Source organism: Scyliorhinus torazame, chromosome 13 (assembly GCF_047496885.1).
Source record: "Scyliorhinus torazame isolate Kashiwa2021f chromosome 13, sScyTor2.1, whole genome shotgun sequence".
Lineage (NCBI taxonomy): Eukaryota > Metazoa > Chordata > Chondrichthyes > Carcharhiniformes > Scyliorhinidae > Scyliorhinus > Scyliorhinus torazame.
Window position 1 is genome coordinate 170,591,182 of NC_092719.1, and position 20,663 is coordinate 170,611,844.

The following is a 20,663-nucleotide window of genomic DNA, read 5'->3' on the forward strand; positions in this document are numbered from 1 at the left end:
TCCAGACGAAAAACAGGATCCTTGCATGGAGTCAGAGGGCATGGTTGAGATTTTAAATTAGTACTTTGCTAAGGAAGCAGTTGTCCTAGTGTTGCAATTCATTATTTGTATCTGTTCTATCATCACTTATTTATGCGGAAGGCTGTTCATAAATCTTGTTAAAGAGTTCCTAATAATGGTCATTCAGTTCATCTGTTCTTATTTCTTATCAGACTATTGAATCATAGGATTGCTGACTTGGTTTGAGTACTGCTTCAAAGATTGGTACAAAGGGCTGAGATTTCTTGGGCCTTCTGCTTACTTCTGACAAGGTTGTCTCTTCAAATCTCCTCCAAGCATCTCACAGTTGTAGGCCGTTGACACTGCCCGAAGGCAGGTCCAACTTCACCTCCATCATGGGTAGAAGGGGATAGGTCCTGAATCCACCCCAGCCAGAATGGGGATCGGACCCAGCACTATTGGCACCAATCTGATCCACACCAGCTGTCTTGCCAACTCAGCCAAGCAACTCCCAAGATATCCAATTATTGTGGCAACATGCACTTTTACATGCATGCTGTAGTCTGGAGCTATGAATAATGAAGAAAAGGCTCCAACTTTATTTCCATCACATGGCTAACCAGGAATCTCTCCCACTCTTACTGTCTGGCATTGTTGTATGTTGAAAGGATTTGCATGTTGACCTGTTTGGCTGTGTTATGAATAGAGCTTCCTTGGCCATCAGATCCTGTAGTGGACCTTGAATCCAGAGCTTTTGGCTCAGAGGCAGGGACATTACCCATTGCTCCACAAGACTTTACTACACTCATAATCAACTCACCCCATAATAAACTCTTTGTTGACCCATTGCTATTCTATTGTTGATCCCTCAGGTAACTTGTTCACATGATCAGTTATTGAAAGTCAGGTGCTTTACCAGAAATCATCTCCGAGAGAAACCTAGTTCTTAAAGGGGATCTCACTCCAACATAAAGTGTAGGCATGCCCCAAAAGCACACGGGCAGCATGGTAGCACAAGTGGAAAGCACTGTGGCTTCACAGCGCCAGGGTCCCAGGTTAGATTCCCCGCTGGGTCACTGTCTGTGCGGAGTCTGCACATTCTCCCCGTGTCTGCATGAGTTTCCTCCGGTTTCCTCCCACAGTCCAAAGACATGCAGGTAGGTGGATTGGCCATGATAAATTGCACTTCGGGACCAAAAAGGTTAGGAGCGGTTATTGAGTTACGGGAATAGGGTGGAAGTGAGGGCTTAAGTGAGTCAAATGGCCTCCTTCTGCACTGTATGTTCTATGTTCTATCACACTACACGCTTATAACCTCGTTTAGGCACTTTGCTCATTTCCAAAAATTGTGAAGCAGGAGGTACTGGAGATATTAGATAGGTTAAAAATTGATAAAGGAGAAGTATTAGAAAGGCTGGTTGTACTAAACATTGATAAGTCACCAGGACCAGATAGAATGCATCAAAGATACTGAGCAAAGGGTGGAAATTGCTGTACTGCTCTCCATAATCTTCCAATTCACCTTAGATATTGAGGTGGTGCTAGAGGTCTGGAGAATTGCAGAAGTTACACCCATGCTCGATAAAAGGGTCTAAAGATAAATTCAGCAACTATAGGCCAATTAAAGATGAGAAGAATTTTTTTTCTCTAAAAGATGGTGGAGGCAGAATCTTTGAATATTAAGGCAGAGTGAAATCGATTTTTTTAAAATATAAATTTAGAGTGACCAATTAATTTTTCCAATTAAGGGGCAATTTAGCGTGGCTAATCCACCTAGTCTCCACATCTTTGTGAGGGCAAAACCCACGCAAACACGTGGAGAATGTGCAAACTCCACACGGACGGTGACCCAGAGCTGGGATCGAAGCTGGGACCTCGGCGCCATGAGGCAGCAGTGCTAACCACTGCGTCATGTTGCCCGGTGAGATAGATTCTTGACAAGCAAGGAGTGAAAGGTTATGTGGTTAGATGGGAAAGTGGAGTTGAGATTACATTCAGATCAGTATTGAATGGCAGAGTAGGCTCTAGGGCCCAAATGGCCGACTCCTGCTCCCAATTTGTATAGATATTTGCATGTATGTCTGTCAATTTAACCTCAGTGCCTAAAAAGCTGTTTGAAACTATAATCTGGAATAAAATTGAGAGTTACTGGGTCAAGAGTGGATGAATTAAGTAAAGTCAGCTCGAATGTGTTAAAGTCAAATTATGTTTATCAGGCTTTGATACAGTACCACATAGCAGGACTGTCAGCAAAGCTGAAAGCCATGAACCTAAAAGGGGCAAAGGAGACAAGGAAAGAAAGGTGGTTGAGTGACAAAGTGTAGTAATAAAAGTTGTTTTTCAGATGGGAACGGCGCATACAATAATGTTCCCCAGGGGTCTATTCTAGAACCAGTTTTGTTGATCTAAATGAATTATCTAGACTTCGGTGTACAGGATACAATTTCAAAATGAGTATTATAATAATAATAATCTTTATTGTCATAAGTAGGCCTACATTAGCACTGCAATGAGGTTACTGTGAAAAGCCCCTAGGCATCCTCTTCCAGCATCTGTTCAGGTACGCAGGGGGAGAATTCAGAATGTCCAAATTACCTAACAGCACGTCTTTCGGGACTTGTGGGAGGAAACCGGAAGACCCGAAACAAACCCACACAAAGGAAGAACGTGCAGACTCTGCGCCTAGTGACCCAAGCCGCGAATTGAACCTGGGGCCCTGGCGCTGTGAAGCAACAGTGCTAACCACTGCACGACCGTGCCGCGTCACAGAACTCGGAGGTATTGTGAACTATGAGGTGGATGGCATAGACTTCAAGAAAACCACAGGCAGGCGAGTGAAATGGGCAGGTGTAACAGATTAAATTTAATGCAGAGAAATGTGAAGTAATACATTTTGGTAGGGTGTTTGGTAGGGCGAACAGGGGAAGGCAATAAAAAAAACAAAGGATACAGGAACAGAGACCTGGGTACATAAATCGTTGAAGGTAGCAGACTAGGTTGAGTTAAAAAGGTATACAGTTTCCTGGGCTTGATAAATCAAGGCATTGAGAACAAAAAGGGAACGATGATAAACCTTTAAAAAAACTCTGGTTCGGTCACAATTGGTATACTGTATCCAGTTGAAATGAAATGAAATGAAAATCGCTTATTGTCACAAGTAGGTTTCAAATGAAGTTACTGTGAAAAGCCCCTAGTCGCCACATTCCGGCGCCTGTTCGGGGAGACTGTTACGGGAATCGAACCGTGCTGCTGGCCTGCCTTGGTCTGCTTTCAACAGTTCTGGGTTAACGTTAATAAGAATGTGAAGTCTTTAGGGAGAGTGCAGAAAAAGGATAATAAGAGTGAAGTACTTCATCTGAGAAGGATAAATTGGAAAAGCTGGGACGGTTCTCAGAAAATATTTTGAGCAAATTTGACATGTGTAAAATCATGTGGGCTCTACACAGAGTAGAAAGACACAATTTGTTCCTTTTGTAAGATGGGGTTGAAAACTAGAAAACAAGTAACTGACAAATGAAACTAAGGTGAAAAGAAGAAATACCTTTTTGCACACAGAGTGTTTCAGACTGCGCTGCCCAAGAAGTGAAGGCATTCCTCCCCACCCTCCATTTTAACCTACAATCATGCATATATTTTCTCCTTATATATATTTAACAAACAATCTCAAAGATCCTACTGAAATGATAATGCCCATTGTTAACATCTGGTTACAAACATCATCCGATACGTATGCAGCATGAGTTATTAATATTAAGATCAGCAATGATATAATGCAGTGTTAGTTTGTGCCTAACTATAGGTGGTCCCACCGCAACTATTAAACAAACCAGAGAATAGATATGTTACTTTAACAGTATCATGTAATATTGTTTATTTTACAGAGAAAATCCCCGTAGTATTCTAACACTAATTTTGGTGACTGCCTCAGTCCTAATTAATATATTCTGTACATTGCATCACATTGCATCAGATGAACAAGGTGACCACCAATTCATACTTGGAGGAAAGATTCAATACTTGCAACCCAGATAGACTGCACAAGATCTTGCCATTCTGTAGAAGATAACACTCCTGCCTGGGTGCATGATATTGTTCAATATAATTATTTCATCCAAGATGTGGTTAGCACAGTTGCTTCACAGCTCCAGGGTCCCAGGTTCGATTCCCTACTTGGGTCACTGTCTGTGTGGAGTTTGCACTTTCTCTCCGTGTCTGCATGGGTTTCCTCTGGCTGCTCCGGTTTCCTCCCACAGTCCAAAGATGTGCAGGTTAGGTGGAGTGGCCATGCTAAATTGCCCTTAGTGTCCAAAAAAAGGTTAGGTGGGGTTACTGGATTATGGGGATATGGTGGAGGTGTGGGCTTATGTAGGGTGCTCTTTCCAAGGGCTGGTGCAGACTAGATGGGCCGAATGGCCTCCTTCTACACTGTAAATTCTATGATTCCAAGTATAATTGGATTCTATTTTATCAATAACTCACAGGGTAGAAAGTTCAAATGACTCCAAAGCAACAAAGTGGAATGATCGAACAATATAGGTCTTCACAGTCAGTGGGAAATGTTGGAGCGCTTTGGAGTCCCTCTGTGACACAATCTTTAAGCGATCAGAGGATAAAAAGTGAATGGTTCACAATTGTATCAGTGTTTTTTGATCACCAAGCCTGAAGACTCAGCTGATCCTTCAATATATTTCAATATCTACTATGCAACACGATATTTCAATACCTTAAAAAATTAAAAAAAAAACAAAGACAAAATTGGAAAATAGGCAAGTAAAAAAGGACAATAATGCAGGCAATGAAAAAGACTCTTGAGAATCATGTGCAGTGTAAGCACAGATTACTGAGTCATTATGAGTCCATTAAGCACTCCTGTCCTGTCAATCTCACCCCACAAAGCCTGCTCACCATAAACTTTCATTAGCAACAAAATAAACCTAAATCCAACCATGATTGCACCCTCTGTTCACAAGATAATTAATGATGACAAAGGCCATCTAGCCCAGCTCATCCCATCCATCCTAGAATATATAGCCTACATTATACTGGTGACTACAACTCAAGTACTAAATTGGGACGCTTCCTCCTCCAAACTCCCCTGCAACATCCCCATTCGCAACCTTCCCACAAACCCAACACTCTCAAACTTTCTCTTGCCCCCAAAGACCTTCACTCCCAACATTCCCTGCCCCCCCCAAGCCCAACCTTCCCCAACCCCTTCACTCCCATTCTTCCCTGCACCCACCAAGCCCTTCACTCTCAACCTTCCTTGACCCCCCAAACCCTTCACTCCCAACCCCCCCAGCCCCACCAAGACCCCCACTCCCAACCCCTCCCCCCAAAACCCCCTACACCCAATCTTCCCACCCCAAAGCCACCCACTCCCAACCTGACACACACAACTCAGTGAAATTGCCCAGACACTGACAGCCCGCTCAGCTTGATAGATCAAATTATTTTTAAAAGCGGGTCTTTCAGGTTTGAAACTCTGGATTTTCAGTATGGACAATGAGAACTCTGTTTACAACACCAAGTTTCCGCGCCCCCTCCCCCTCTCCAAAAGGCATGGACTCTTAACTGGACTATAATACCATTGGAAACTGAAAACCACTGTTACCTTCCATTAACAGCAAGTGGAGCAGGCTATTTAACCTCACAGGCAACAGGCAATTATTTCCGAGCTGCATCCTACTCATGGCATGCTTCATAATTGACTTTTTCCTCACCTTCCTACCCATGGTCAGCAAGCTAAAAAGCAAGGCTATAATGCCATCTGAAGAGTCAGCACCAAACTGGGGACAAGATGGAGGAGAACAATATTAATGGCGTAATCTGGTATGTGGCAAGGTGTTGAACCAGACAGAACGGAATGTCATAGTTATCATTCGTGATCAATGGCTGCTCTCAGTTCAACACCAGTGGTTTACCATAATTAGCGTCTACCATCCTGGGCAAAGAAAGGAAAGAACAATGGAAGAAAAAGCAGCCAGTATTGCTGCTTCTTATTCAGTGACTTATAGCTAATGCCTAATAAGGACACAATCCAGCTCAGTCAGAAAAATGGGTGTACAGCCAAAGAGCCTAGTAACCCTTAGTTTAATCACACTCATTAAGAACCACTTGGGATAAGACACTAAAATACTGTGAGCCTCAATTTAATTCTGGATCACAAACAAACACCATTAGTTAGAAAAAAAGTTGAAACAAAAAGTTCCATCCCGAACGCAGTTCATTTGTCATCAATAGCTAATGTGTAGATTCTAAAGGAAAACTTGAATCCATTATCTAAAATAGTTGCACCCATTGCTCATGAAACTGCTCTGATCAAATTCAATGCAAGCATAAAATAATTCTGTACTATATAGGAAATTATATAAATATATACATACATACATACAACACTATAAAATACACACAATCTGAACACCAGATAATAGTTTGTAAAGCAAACAAAGATTATCATATTTGGCCTAACTGGGAGAAAGGGCACAAGTAGGACCCATAATTACATTGAAAATACAGCACAGAAACTGGCCATTTGGACCAACTAATCTGTGCTAATGTCTATACACAACACAAGGTTCTTTCTATTGATCTCAACTCAGCCTTTCAGCAAAGCTTTCTATTCCCTTTTCTCTCATATAAATGTGTAGTTTCCCCTTGAAAACATCTGGGTTATTTGCCTCAACAACTTATTTTGCTAGTGAGTTCCACAATCTACCCACTCTTGAGTGAAGATTATTTTCCTCATTGCTCCACTGAATTTATTAGGAACCATGTTGTATTCATTGCCCTTAGTTCTGAAATTCACCTACTATTGGGCTGAGGGGAAGAGAGAGATAGGAGTTTCACTCATCCAAATATTTTTCAGGAACCTGAAGCCATTCTTTATGAAAAGTTAGAATTTTATCATCAGGAAGTTAAGACCAAGAAAGAGAGAAAGGCAGGGCACAGGGCAGTTCAAATGTACAGATTAAATTCAATATATCAATGCCAATCATTCAAACCACACAGAAAAATATTCACAAGAGCATATTGGGTGTGAACCAGATGCAAACTGTGTGAACAACAGCTGTGCAGGATCTTCTAAAAATAACATTTGTTTTTCATACAGAATCACAAGGTAAACACGAGTCAAAATAAATGCCCCCTTGATTTGAGCATAAAAAATATATATATTTCATAAAACTTAACAGTAAGAAGAGGATCAAATGGGAGCAATGTCAGCTTAGTCTAATAACTGTGATTGTAATGGAATTATTGGTAACAATTGCCTGTAAAAGTTAACACAGTTATGGGATGTCCATAAACATGAAGGGTGTCCTGCCAGATGACAAGGTGCAATTATAATCACTCAATTTGCTGTGGAGAGGGTAATGGCTAAAGAAAAAGTTTGAATATCTAGTCGGTCTAAATACTAAGTTTCAGATTTCTCAGCCAGCATTTAGATTTAATCCCAAATCTTTATGATGTAATGACCAAATGTTTTCACATTGTGCTAGAAATTGCTTTGTCCAGACAATGGCTGGCCACACAAAACGCCAGATTTGAACAACTTTAGCCCGAGGTGCAGACTTCTTGTGAGGCACTTTGACAAATGCCTTCATATTACTCATCTCTGTTGCAAGGTTTTAGGCTTTACTATACATTAAATGTCAATCTTTGCAGTTGATATTATCAGTCACTTAGAACAAGGTTCCTCTTTCTGGGATTTCCCTTTGTTTCAATTTGCATTCAAGGATTTCCATTTTTTGTCACTTTGACCTACTTTTTGCTTTTATTGTGAATGGGATACTCTAATTTTGAAGTACGGTTTAGGAACAGTTCTCAATCTTGCATACGGACCCATTTCAGTCCAGTGAAGAGATTTTCCTATACTTCAAACGTTTTTCATATGATATATCTCGTTTCATTTGCTAATTGGAGTTGTTAACTTCAGTGAGGAATATTGTATCTACTGAATTTTAATGAAAGAGGTAAAGAAGGAAATCTGTTTCTTGATCACAGGACATCCCAAATGTTTTACAGTTCATGAAGTATTTCTAAAGTGTAAACTTTGCTGTGAAGTAGTGGAATGCTTCTGCATACTGCTAATTCTCATAAACTGAATTGAATTGAATGTGATTTGTCACGTGTACCGAGGTACAGTGAAAAGTATTTTTCTGCATACAGTCCAGACAGATCGTTCCATACATGAAAAACATAGGACATACATAAAATACACAATGGAAATACATAGGCACAGGCATCGGGTGAGCATAAGAAGTGTAGTACTACTCAGTAGAGAAGATCTATGAAATAATCAGTTCAGTCCATAAGAGGGTCATTCAGGAGTCTGGTTACATCAGAGAAGAAGCTGTTTTTGAACCTGTTAGTGCATGTTCTCAAACTTTATATCTGCTGCCCAATGGAAGAAGTTGGAAGGGAGAATAACCAGAGTGGGAGAGGTCATTGATTATGCTGCCTGCTTTCCCAAGGCAGCGGGAGGTGTAGTCAGAGTCAACGGATGGGAGGCCGAGCAGTTGCCATACCAGGCTGTGTTGCAGCCAGGCAGGATGCTTTCTATGGTGCATCTGTAAAAATTGGTAAGGGTCAATATGGACATGCCAAATTTCCTTAGTTTCCAGAGGACGTATAGGCACTGTTGTGTTTTCTTGGTCGCAGCGTGCTGCAATGATCAAACAACAAGCTTTAATGTTGTTTGAGGGATAAATATTGACAAGAAACCAGAACTTACCCGTTTTTCTATAACTAGTGACTTGAGAAGTTTTACAGTAATTTATGAGTGTATGTAGGGCAGGGTTTCACAAACCATGGGTCGCAAGACAAGGGGTTGCAAGCTTTGAGCCAGCAATGGCTGCCGGCGAGCTCAGACTGAGTGCTTTCAGCTGCAAAACTCCTTTAAATCCTTGCGTGTTTTTGCTGGGCATGACATAAGACAGATCTTTGGACACTTGCTTTCTGCTGCAAAAAAAAAAGGTTTGAAAAGGTAGGTGTCTTTTTTTTAAACTTGTAGTTCAAACACTTCTAAGCAGATGAAGCCCAATCAGCAGAGAGCCGAACCCCATTACCACCCACTTCCCTCTCCCTGCCTGCCCCACTTGCCTCAGCAGTTGATGTGGGGCCTCAGTCTTGCAGGTCTCGACTACTTTTAAATAACAAGATTTAAGACACTCGGAGCTGATTTTTGGTTGTAGACTGTTAGTACAGTTGATTTTAATGGATTTAGGTCAGCCATACAGAAGAGAAAAACACCAACAAAATAACGAGAAAAATCTATTATGAGCATGTTGTGCAGCTAGTCTTCTGATTTGAGAGAATAGAGGGAAATATTTGTTTATCTGAAGCTGTATTAATTGAGAAATCTCTCCATGGCAATTCCTTGGGTTATTAGCCTTCACTCTTCACAAAGAATGAGCAGTAGCAGAGATACATGAAGTAGAAAATATACATGGAAAAGAAAAGGTCGAAGTTAGTGGAATTGAGTATCAAGAAAGAAGTGAAAGAAAAAAGAAATTTAAAATACATACAAGCCCGAATCACTGGTGGCAAAGGAGCACTCGGCATTTGAGCAATTTAGAAAGGGTTGAGAGTATTTAGATGATAACGGCGTGACATAACTTACTTGCTATATCTCTTATTGTAACATCAAAGAACCTGAGAGTATTTGATACAATAGACACCAGGAGGATGTTTCCACTTGTGGGAAAGAATACAGCCAGGGGACACCGACTAAGAATAAGGGGAATAAGTACTATATCTCTCGAGTAATAAATTGAAGGATCCTAGAAGCATGGGAGGAGGCCCTTTAATGTTGTTTGAGGAATAAATATTGATAAGTAGAATTGCCCTGTTTTTCTTTAAACAATGCCATGAAAAGTTTTGAATTGTGCCATGAAAAGACCCCATGTTATCTATTTTGAAAAGCAATCCGGTTAGTCCCATGGTAACATAGGGATATAGGATTTAGGATTAGTAGTAGACCATACAGCCTCTGAATCTGCTCCTCCATTCACTAAGATCTGATCTGGTTGAGGTTTCAACTCCACTTTGCTGTCTGCCCCCCATAACCCTAGACCCCCTTGTATTTCAGAAATCTGTCTAATTCTGCCTTGAATAAATTCAATGAACCAGTCTTCACTGCTTTCTGGGGAACAGAATTCCAGACACTACAGACCTTTGCGAGAAACAAATTATCCTCATCTAACTGGTAGACCCCTTATTCTTAGTCAGTGTCCCCTGGCTGTATTCTTTCCCACAAGTGGAAACATCCTCCTGGTGTCTATCGTATCAAATACTCTCAGGTTCTTTGATGTTACAATAAGATCAACTAATTCTTCTAAATTCCAATGGGTGTAGGCTCAACCTGTTCAACCTTTCTTCACAAGATATGTCCCTCACCCTAGGATGGAGTCGAGTAGACCTTTTCTGTACTGCTTCTGGTCAATTGTACCTCTTTCCTTTCTCCCCCCCCCACCTCCCCCAGAGACCAAAACTGTACACAGTATTCCAGATGTGGTCTCACCAAGGCCTTATACAGTTGCAGTAAAACTTCCATGTTTTTATATTCCATCCCCCTTGCAATAAACACCAAGATTCCATTTGCCTTACTAATCACTTGCTGTACCTACATACTAATGTTTTGTGATTCATGTACCAGGACAGCAAGACCATGTGTACCAATGAGTTCTACAAACTCTCCATTTAATTAGTATGCTGTTAGTCGATTCTTCCTGCTAAAGTAGATGAGTTCACAGTTTGGCCACATCATACTCCATCTGCCTAATTCTTGCCCACTCGCTTCCCCTGTCTATATCCTTTCAAACCTTCCATCCCCTCTGATCCTAGGGACTTGTTAGCCTTTAGGTCTAATAGTTTTCCCTTGTGATGGTTTTAATTTTCTCTCTCCTGTTCACCTCTTGATTTTCAAGCATCTTTTGGGATGTTTTTGAGTCTTCTACAGGGAAGACAGACAAAATACCTGCTCAAAGCTTCGGCCATTTCCTTGTTTTCCATTATCAATTCCCCAGACTCATTTCTAAAGGATCAACTTTACTCTTTGTTACTCTTTTCCTAATAAATATTTGCAGAGCCTCTTACTGTCTGCTTTTATATTACTGACTCATTTTCTCTGCTACTCTTCTTCTCCCTCTTTTTGTTAAGTCATTCTTTGCTGGTTCTTAAAATTTGGCTAATCTTCTGACCGACCACTAATCTTTGCAGATTTGTACAGTGTTTCTTTCAATTTAATACTCTCCTTGAATTTAGCCATGGAAGATGCATCCTTCTTAAAGAGCCTTTCTTTCTCACTGGGATAAACCTTTGGCAAAAGTTATTAAGTATCTCTATAAAGGTCTGCCACTGCATCCGCTGTCCTACCTTTTAACGGAGTTCCCAATTCACTTTAGTTAAGTCTGCTTCAATATCTTTATCATTACCTTTTATTAAGGCTAAAAACCTAGTCTAGGACTGACACTTCTCCCCTTCAAGCTAAACCTAAAATTCTATCGTGTTATTACATTGCAGTTGCCCAGAGGCTCCTTTTCTAAGAGGTTATTAATTAGTCCTATCGCGTTGCTCAGGTCCAGAATAGACTGCTTCCTAGTTAGCTCTAAAATATTGTCCTGAATGCACTCTAGGAACTCATGTTCCAGGCTACCATTGCCAATCTAAATCTATGTCCAGCTTAAAATCACCCGTCATTATTGGGTTGCTTTTTTATATGCCTCATTTATTTCTTCCTGCATACCATGTCCTACTGTGTAACTACTGTTAGGGGGCATATAAAAGACTCCCAACAAGCGATGTCTTACCGTTACTATTTCTTAGCTCTATCCCAATCCCTTGTTATTTCCATGTACCCATGTATTTTTTCTCCAAGTTTATATCCAATATCCTTGGAAGATTACTATTGAATTCATATTCACCCCATTAAGGAGTACAGTCCAAATCCTGAAGAGTTTTTTCTCACGTCATCTCTGGTTCTTTCATAAGTCACCTTAAATCACTGCCCACTAGTTATCAACCCATCAGCCACTGGAAACAATTTCTCTTTATTTATACATCTAAAGCCTTTATCATTTTAAACAGATCTATTAAATCTCCTCTTCGTCTTCCCTGCTCTGAGAATACCCTCAAGTTTTCCATTTTATTCACATAACTGGAATCCTTTATTCCTGGAACCATTCTAATAAATCTCCTCTGTACCCTCTCTAAAGCCTCAAGATCCTTTCCAAAGTGTGGAACCCAGACAGCCTTCTCAACTGAAGATGGTGATTGGGAGGAAGGTGTAGGAACATCTGGGGCCAAAGAGCCTTGATGATGGCAAGTGGGAGCCTGAGGGACAAAGTAACAGTAGACATTGTAATTGCAGAACAAGACCAGCAGCACGGGTTCAATTCCCGTAGCGGCCTCCCCAAACAGGCGCCGGAATGTGGCGACTAGGGGCTTTTCACAGTAACTTCATTGAAGCCTACTTGTGACAATAAGCGATTATTATTATGAAGACAAACTTTTTGGATTTGGTGCCTAAACTGGCAAAGTTGCAACAGTGATCAATTCTCAAAAAAAGTAGTTAAATATTTACATTGGAAATGTGCGAAATAGCAGATGAAAAAAATATGACTCAACTGTCTACTAAATGGAAAGAGGGTATAATGGAAGCAATCAGGCATACCCTGCACTAAAAGACACCCAAAATGTTAACTACTTAGTTCTCACTGCTGATATTGGCTGACCTGCTAGTCTCCCCGGTAGCCTTGGGTAGCACGGTAGCATAGCGGTTCACACAGTTGCTTCACAGCTCCAGGGTCCCAGGTTTGATTCCCAACTTGGGTCACTGTCTGTGTGGAGTCTGCACATTCTCCCAGTGTGTGTGTGTTTCCTCCGGATGCCCCGGTTTCCTCCCACAGTCCAAAGATGTACAGGTTAAGTGGATTGCCGTTAGTGTCCAAAAAGGTTAGGTGGGGTTACGGGGATAAAGGGGATAGGGTAGAGGTGTGGGGCTTAAGTGGGGTGCTCTTTCCAAGGGCCAGTGCAGCCTCGATGGGCTGAATGGGCACCTTCTGCACTGTAAATACTATGATTCCAGCGTTATCTGTTTTTGCTCCAGGAAGTGTCTCATGACAATAAATGTACTCAACCAACAGACAGGTAGGAACCATGGAACGTATGAGATGTCACTAGCTACTAGAATGTTTCAAACAACATGTCAGAACGGACAGATGGATTCACTTGTACAGAAGGATATCTTTGAGAATCCACTGTCAACCGATTCAAAAGGCAAGAGTGTTGCCAATTGAGTCACATTGACAGACTCAAAAGAACGCAACTAAAAAATTACCAAACCGGTCAAAAGTGAAGATAGTTTATTACTTGACCAAAAGCAAATTGCATTTACTATTTGACTACATTCCAACACTGTGTAATAGCAATCAGTCTAGTCCACCTACAGAGAATGAACAGTTAACTAATTAAATCCTAGTAAGTTTAGGAAACTTGCTTTGCATGATGAAAATCTTAGGGACTGTAAACACTTCTTTTTGGAAAAACAAATTGTATCATCTCTCGATTTAGGGGAAAATGTTCACATTTGGTTCATAGACTTTAAAAGGACAAAGAAGAAAGTCTAAGAAGTGCCACTCTTTGACAGTTATGTGACATACAAAATATTGCTGTTTTTCTAAATTACTTTTTCTGAGTTACAAAGCCAGGGCTCAGAGTGTGGACAGGAACAAACCCCTAATCCAGCTCCTTGCCTGCTCCAAAAACCAATTCAAATTCAAACTGAATCCAATTCATGGTCCCCACAAGGAGAGACATACCAGATCTGAGCCAAAAGGCAGAGCAGATACTACACTTGATCTTAGCCAAAAGGCCGAGAAGCGACTGAAAATAGTCTATAACAAATGACCAAAACAATGTTATAACTGTTAATTTTAAAATTTCGGCCAAACCAAAGAAGAAGAAAAATTCTCAGACATTTTAGTCAAATTGACAAATCTGCTCAGTATGTTGAACTTCTTTTGCTCTGGTGACAGGTGCAAATGCGGTACTCAAATCTTTCTTCAATTTTCAGGACAGAATTAAAGTTAAAGGAGCATTATCTATCATTGACCTGCACCAATATATTTGAATATGTAACACCTCAAACATGCAGCATAAAGTAGCTACATCAAAGGGAAACTCCTGGAAGATAAAATACTCAAGAGCTTTCTAATCTTAAGGTCCTAACTATAATCATTGTATAAACACATGGTGGCCAGAAAACAAATCTTCAATCCTAACCAGGACACCACATATTTCAGTATTGTTTTGTTAATATTTGCAGTTGAAACGTAAAACAGTAATATCCCAATAATAAGCCTTCTGATCAGAAAACCATTTCTAATTGCAACACAACTAAACAGCAATGGTTCGCACTGCTGCCTCACATCGCCAGAGACCGCATTCATGTCCAGCCTTGGGTGACTGTGTGTAGTTTGTGCTCTGTGGAGATTACGCTTTCTCCCAGTGTCTGCGTGGATTTCCTCCGGGTGCTCCGGTTTCCCCCCACTGTCCAAAGATGTGCAGGCAAGGTGGATTGGCCATGTTAAATTGCCCTTTAGTGTCTCAAAGGTTAAGTTAGGTTATGGGGATAGGGAGGGGCTCTTTCAGAGGGTCAGTGCAGACTCGATGGGCCAAATGGCCTCCTTCTGCACTGTAGAGATTCTATGTGAACATTTAGGAACACAGGCACCAAATCCCATTTAAGATCAACCACTTCTTTGGAAAGAGGCAGTGATGTTAAGGGGGCTACAGTTCTTCGAGAAAGTTCAAATTCAGGTGCCTATAAGAGGGAATTTAGAAACAACTAAGTAACAATTTCCAAATGCACTTAAGTTTTGGAATCTGGATGCAAATATATAATTTTTGAAAATACAAGGCAAGTAAAACATATTTCCACATTGTGTCACAAACTGAACATAGATAAAACTCAGTGCAGTCAACCAGAACTTCAGTTTATTCTTTTAAAAAAAACATTTCATGGAATTTAAGTGGTAAACTTAGGACCTACAGTTCAAAGATTTAACAAAACAACTATAGTGACTGTACAATTGAACGTTTGTTCATCAGCATCCCAGAAATTCAAAGCTTAATAAATTTCAGTGTGTGACGTTCAGTTTTTGGTGACTTCATTAATAGTACTCCAAGGCCAGAATTATCCTCCTATTCAGCAAATACTTGCTCCAACGGAAAGTTCATTTAAGTAGCTACACCCCAGTTATCAATGCTCCTCTGTTTACAAACAAAAAGCTTCTTCAGAAAAGAAAAACCTTCTTAACCAAAACGCACAATCCAAATACACAGGCTCAACAGTAAACTAAAAATTACTGCACTAAGATGTGTAAATGACTAAACAGGTGCAAAGCAGATCCAGATGTATGGGTGTTTATGGAAAGAGAAGAACTAAAACCAGTTTTCTATGATGCCAGTCAAAGCAAAGTATTAATATTCTCATTCTTAAAATGATTGATGGCAAAAGATCTTCATGCACAAACTTCATGAAATTAACCTCAAATGAGCTGCCGTACAGAATGGTTCAAAATGGACTGGCATCGGGTTGCACTATTAGGTTTGGAGAAAAAAACCATTCCTTGCCCACTTCAGATAACTACTTGGATGATTTTCCTACATTCAATATAATAATGTACCTTCTGCTCTGCTCTTCAAGTTATGATTCAGTCATATGCCCATTCAGGTTTTGTTGTCTGGTTATGACAAGGTTTGACAAAGAGACATTCAGACTCGAAACATTAGCTCCCTTCTCTCTCCACAGATGTTGTCCGACCTGCGAGATTGCCAGTATTCTGTTTTTGATTTGGCCCATGGAGTATCATGCTGATTACTGTATACTGCCCTCCCCCAGCAGATGAATCAGCACTCCTCTGTGTTGAGCACCACTCGGAAGAGACACTGGAGAGCAGCAGGAGACAGAATGTACTCTGGGTGGAGAATTTCAATTCCCATCACCAAGAATGGCTCAGTGGCACCACAACTGATCACGCTGGCTGAGTCCTGAAGGCCATGCGTACTAGACTGGGCAGGTGGAAGGTGGCAAGTGAACGAACAAGCGGGAAAAGCCTACTTGACCTAATCTTTATCAATCTACCTGGCAAGATGCACAATCCTCATCGAGACAAGAGGCTGTCTTCACACTTGAGGATACTGTCCACCATGTTGTGTGGCACTATCATCATGCAAAATAGGATAAATGTAGCACAGATCTGGTTACTCAAAATTGGATATCCAAGAGGCACTGTGGGTGATGACCAGAAGGATGGTTTTCAACCAAAATCAGGCAGATGTAAAAGGAAGTGCCAACCTGTTGAAGCTACAACACAAAACTACATGCATGCTTAACAACAGAAGCAGCTTGCAATAGACAGAGCTAAGCAATTCCGCAGCCAACAGATCAGATCAAAACTTTGCTGTCCTGCCACATCAGCAGGACTGATGATGGGCAGTTAAATGACTAAGTGGAGCAGAAGGCTCCACACACGTCCCATCCTGACGATGGGGCAGCCCAGCACATCATTGCTAAAGGACAAGTTTAGGCATTTGGAACCATCTTCAGCCAGAAGTGCCAAGTGGATGATCCATCTCAGCATTACAGAGGCCAGTCTTCAACCAATTTGATTCACTCCACATGATATCAACAAATGCCTGAATGTACTAGGTACCGCAAAGGCCAGGGCCCTGAAAACAGCATGGTTCAGTACTGAAGACCTGCGGTCCAGAATTAGCAGCAGGCCAAGCCAAGTTGATCCAGTACAGCCAAAAAACTAGCATCTACGCGATATGCCCTGTCCACAAAAAGTAGGGCAATTCCAATCTGACCAATTACCACCTCTCAGGATATTCTCAATCATCAGCAAAGTGATGGATGGTGACAACAGAGCTATCAAGCTGCACTTGCTCAGCAATAACATGTTCATGAATGCTTAGTTTGGGTTCCATCAGGGCCACTCTGCTTCAGGCTTCATTTCAGTCTTGGCCCAAACATGGAGCTACATTTCAGAGGTGAGGTGAAAGTGACTGCCATTGACATCAAGGCAGCATTTGATTGAAAAAGACATCAACAAGCCCAAGAAAAACTGAAGGCAATAGGAATCATGGAGAAAACTCTCCACTGGTTGCTTCTGGTTGTTAGAAGCCAACAATCTCAGCCTAAGACTTTATCAGGCTGATAAGTGGCAAGTTGTTCATAAACACTCACATTCACCAAGAACCAGTCAATGACCAGTCCTAACAAAAGAGAATCTAACCCTCTCCCTTTGACATTCAAAGACATTCCCATCACCGAATCCCCCACAGTCAACATCCTGGGATTTCTAACTGCCCAGAAATTTAACGGAACCTATTAGGCAAATTGTGTGGTTATAATAGCAGGTCAAAGGCTGGGAGTTCTCCCATGAATAAGTCATCTCCTAACTCCCCAAAGCCTTTCTACAAACTACAAATTATGGAATACCCCCACTTGCCTGAATAAGTGTCATTCCAACAATCCTCGAGAAGTTCAACACCATCCAGGGCAAAGCAGTCCATTTGTTTGATACCCCATCCACCACCATAAACATTTACTCCCTCCACCACTGGCACTGTGGCAGCAATAGTACCATCAGCAAGGCGCACTTCAGCAACTCATTAAACCTCCTTCAAAACCTACAATCTCCATCACCTGGAGAGACAAGGGTAGAAGACACATGGAAACAGCACCACTTACAAGTTCTCCTTCAAGCTATACACCATCCTGACTTGGAACTATATCACCATTCCTTTATTCTTGTTGGGTCAAAAACTTGGAACCGCCCTCCCAACGACACCTACATCTGATGGAATACAGTAGTTCAGGAAAGTGGCTCACTAACGCATTAACAAGGATAATTAAGGATGAGCAATAAACATTGGCATTGCTACAAGACAGTAAAAAAACTCAACAGAGTTCAATACTTACTTTTGCCGACTCATTTGAAGCCTACTTGTGACAATAAGCGGTTTTCATTCATTTCATTTCATTCTTTCTAGTCAATGGGCCACTCCCAATTAAGACATCTCTGCTGTTTGCTTTTGGAGGAAATATTGCAGATTCACATCATGTTATGTATTTACCCACTGACCTATCAGACAAGTCAGCAATTCTAAATTCATTCCCATAACTTAATTTTCTTCATGCCTCACCTAAACACTTCAGTGTTGCGAGTATCAGCATGTCCCAAGTACTTCGCTCAAATGGTCATTATTCACGAGTCCAGATGCATGTTGGCATGCTATTTGATAGCAGAGGACATTGTGACCAATTGGACTTCCATGCATGCATATTCTGATCTGATTCACCGGATAGCTATGAGACGTGAATTCAGGAGATTTTTTATTTTGCATTTCTGATCAGGGATGAAATGCAGCTTCCAACTACGGTTCTGACTGAGATTGGCCAACTCAGCAGAGACCACAGATTGAACTAAAGATCTATTAGGTTGTATTATTTACTGATCTCCATGCATTCTTTAATCCATCAAGCAATGAATATCAATAGAGAATATAAAAAACATGCATGGATCATCTTTATATTTCTTTTTGCAAGTTGCAAAATACTTGGATTTTCTCTGGACGTTTTGCAGGAAATACCGGGGTATTTCCGCTTGATAATGGGGGGGGGGGGTTTCAACACTGTGCTGGATCCAGCATTAGATCGCTCCAGATCCAAGACGGGGAACAGGCCGGCTGCGGCCAAGGTGCTTAGGGGGTTTATGGACCAGATGGGGGGAGTGGATCCATGGAGGTTTGCTAGGCCCCAGGCCAGGAAATTCTCATTCTTTTCCCATGTACATAGAGCCTACTCCCGGATAAATTTCTTTGTGTTGAGTAGGGCGCTAATCCCGAAAGTGGAAGGAACGGAGTATTCGGCCATAGCCATCTCAGACCACGCCCCGCACTGGGTGGAGCTGGAGTTGGGAGAGGAGAGGGACCAGCGCCCGCTGTGGCGTCTTGATGTGGGATTACTGGCGGATGAGGTGGTGTGCGGGAGGGTGCGGGGGGTAATTGAGAGATACTTGGAGGCCAATGACAACGGAGAGGTGCAGGTGGGTGTAGTCTGGGAGGCGTTGAAGGCGGTGGTCAGGGGAGAGTTAATCTCCATTAGGGCCCACAGGGAGAAGAGAGGGGGCAGGGAGAGGGAGAGGTTGGTGGGGGAGATCTTAAGGGTGGACAGGAGACATGCAGAGGCCCCCGAGGAGGGGCTACTTAGGGAGCGGCGAAGCCTCCAGACGGAGTTTGACCTGTTGACCACAGGGAAAGCAGAGGCACAGTGGAGGAAAGCACAGGGGGCGACGTATGAGTATGGGGAGAAGGCGAGCCGGATGCTGGCACACCAGCTCCGTAAGAGGGTGGCAGCGAGGGAGATAGGTGGAGTGCGGTGAGAGTAAATGATAGCAGGGGGAATACGGTGCGGAGTGCGGTGAGAGTAAATGAGGTATTTAAGGACTTCTATGAGGAGCTGTACAGATCTGAGCCCCCAGCGGGGGAAGAGGGGCTGTGACGATTTTTGGATCAACTGAGGTTCCCGAGGGTGGAGGAGCAGGAGGTGGCTGGTCTAGGGGCGCCAATTGGGTTGGAGGAGCTGGTTAAAGGATTGGGGAACATGCAGGCGGGGAAGGTCCCAGGGCCAGATGGGTTCCCGACTGAGTTTTATAGGAAATATGTGGACCTGCTAGGCCCGTTGTTAGTGAGGACTTTCAATGAGGCAAGGGAGGGGGGGACCCTGCCCCCGACAATGTCCGGGGCGCTGATCCCGCTGATTCTGAAGCGGGAGAGGGACCCACTGCAATGTGGGTCGTATAGACCGATCTCGCTCCTCAATGTGGATGCTAAGTTGCTGGCAAAAGTGCTGGCTACGAGAATTGAGGACTGTGTCCCTGGGGTGATTCATGAGGACCAGACGGGATTTGTAAAGGGCAGGCAGCTAAACACTAATGTGCGGAGGCTCCTCAATGTGATTATGATGCCATCAGTGGAGGGAGAGGCGGAGGTAGTGGCAGCTATGGACGCGGAGAAGGCCTTCGACCGGGTGGAGTGCGACTATCTTTGGGAAGTGTTGCGGAGGTTTAGGTTCGGGAAGGGGTTTATCAGTTGGGTCAGGCTCCTATATAGAGCCCTGGTGGCGAGTGTGGCTACGAATTGGCGGAGGTCGGAGTACTTTCGGCTGCACCGAGGGACGAGGGAGGGGTGCCCCCTGTCCCCCTTGTTGTTTGCATTGGCAATTGAGCCTTTGGCCATGGCATTAAGGGAGTCCAGGAAATGGCGGGGGTTGGTCCGAGGGGGAGAGGAACATGTGTCGCTGTATGCGGACGACCTGTTGCTGTATGTGGCAGATCCAGTGGAGGGGACGATGGAGGTCTTGCGGATCCTAAGGGAGTTCAGGGACTTCTCGGGCTATAAGCTCAAGATAGGGAAAAGTGAGCTCTTTGTGGTGCATCCAGGGGACCAGGGAAGGGGGATAGACGACCTACCATTGAAGAGGGCGGAAAGGAACTTTCGGTACTTGGGGATCCAGGTGGCTGGGAGCTGGGGGGGCCCTGCACAGGCTCAATTTGACGCGGCTGGTGGAGCAGATGGAGGAGGATTTCAAA

General features: G+C 42.6%; 1 protein-coding gene and 1 pseudogene across 9 annotated transcripts in view; both read right to left on the bottom strand.

Moving 5' to 3' along the window:
• Window positions 1–20,663, bottom strand: part of slmapa (sarcolemma associated protein a) — a 383,477-nt gene that overhangs the window by 327,697 nt on the left and 35,117 nt on the right. The window lies entirely within an intron of this gene.
• On the bottom strand, window positions 13,685–13,885 carry LOC140388687 (U2 spliceosomal RNA; annotated as a pseudogene).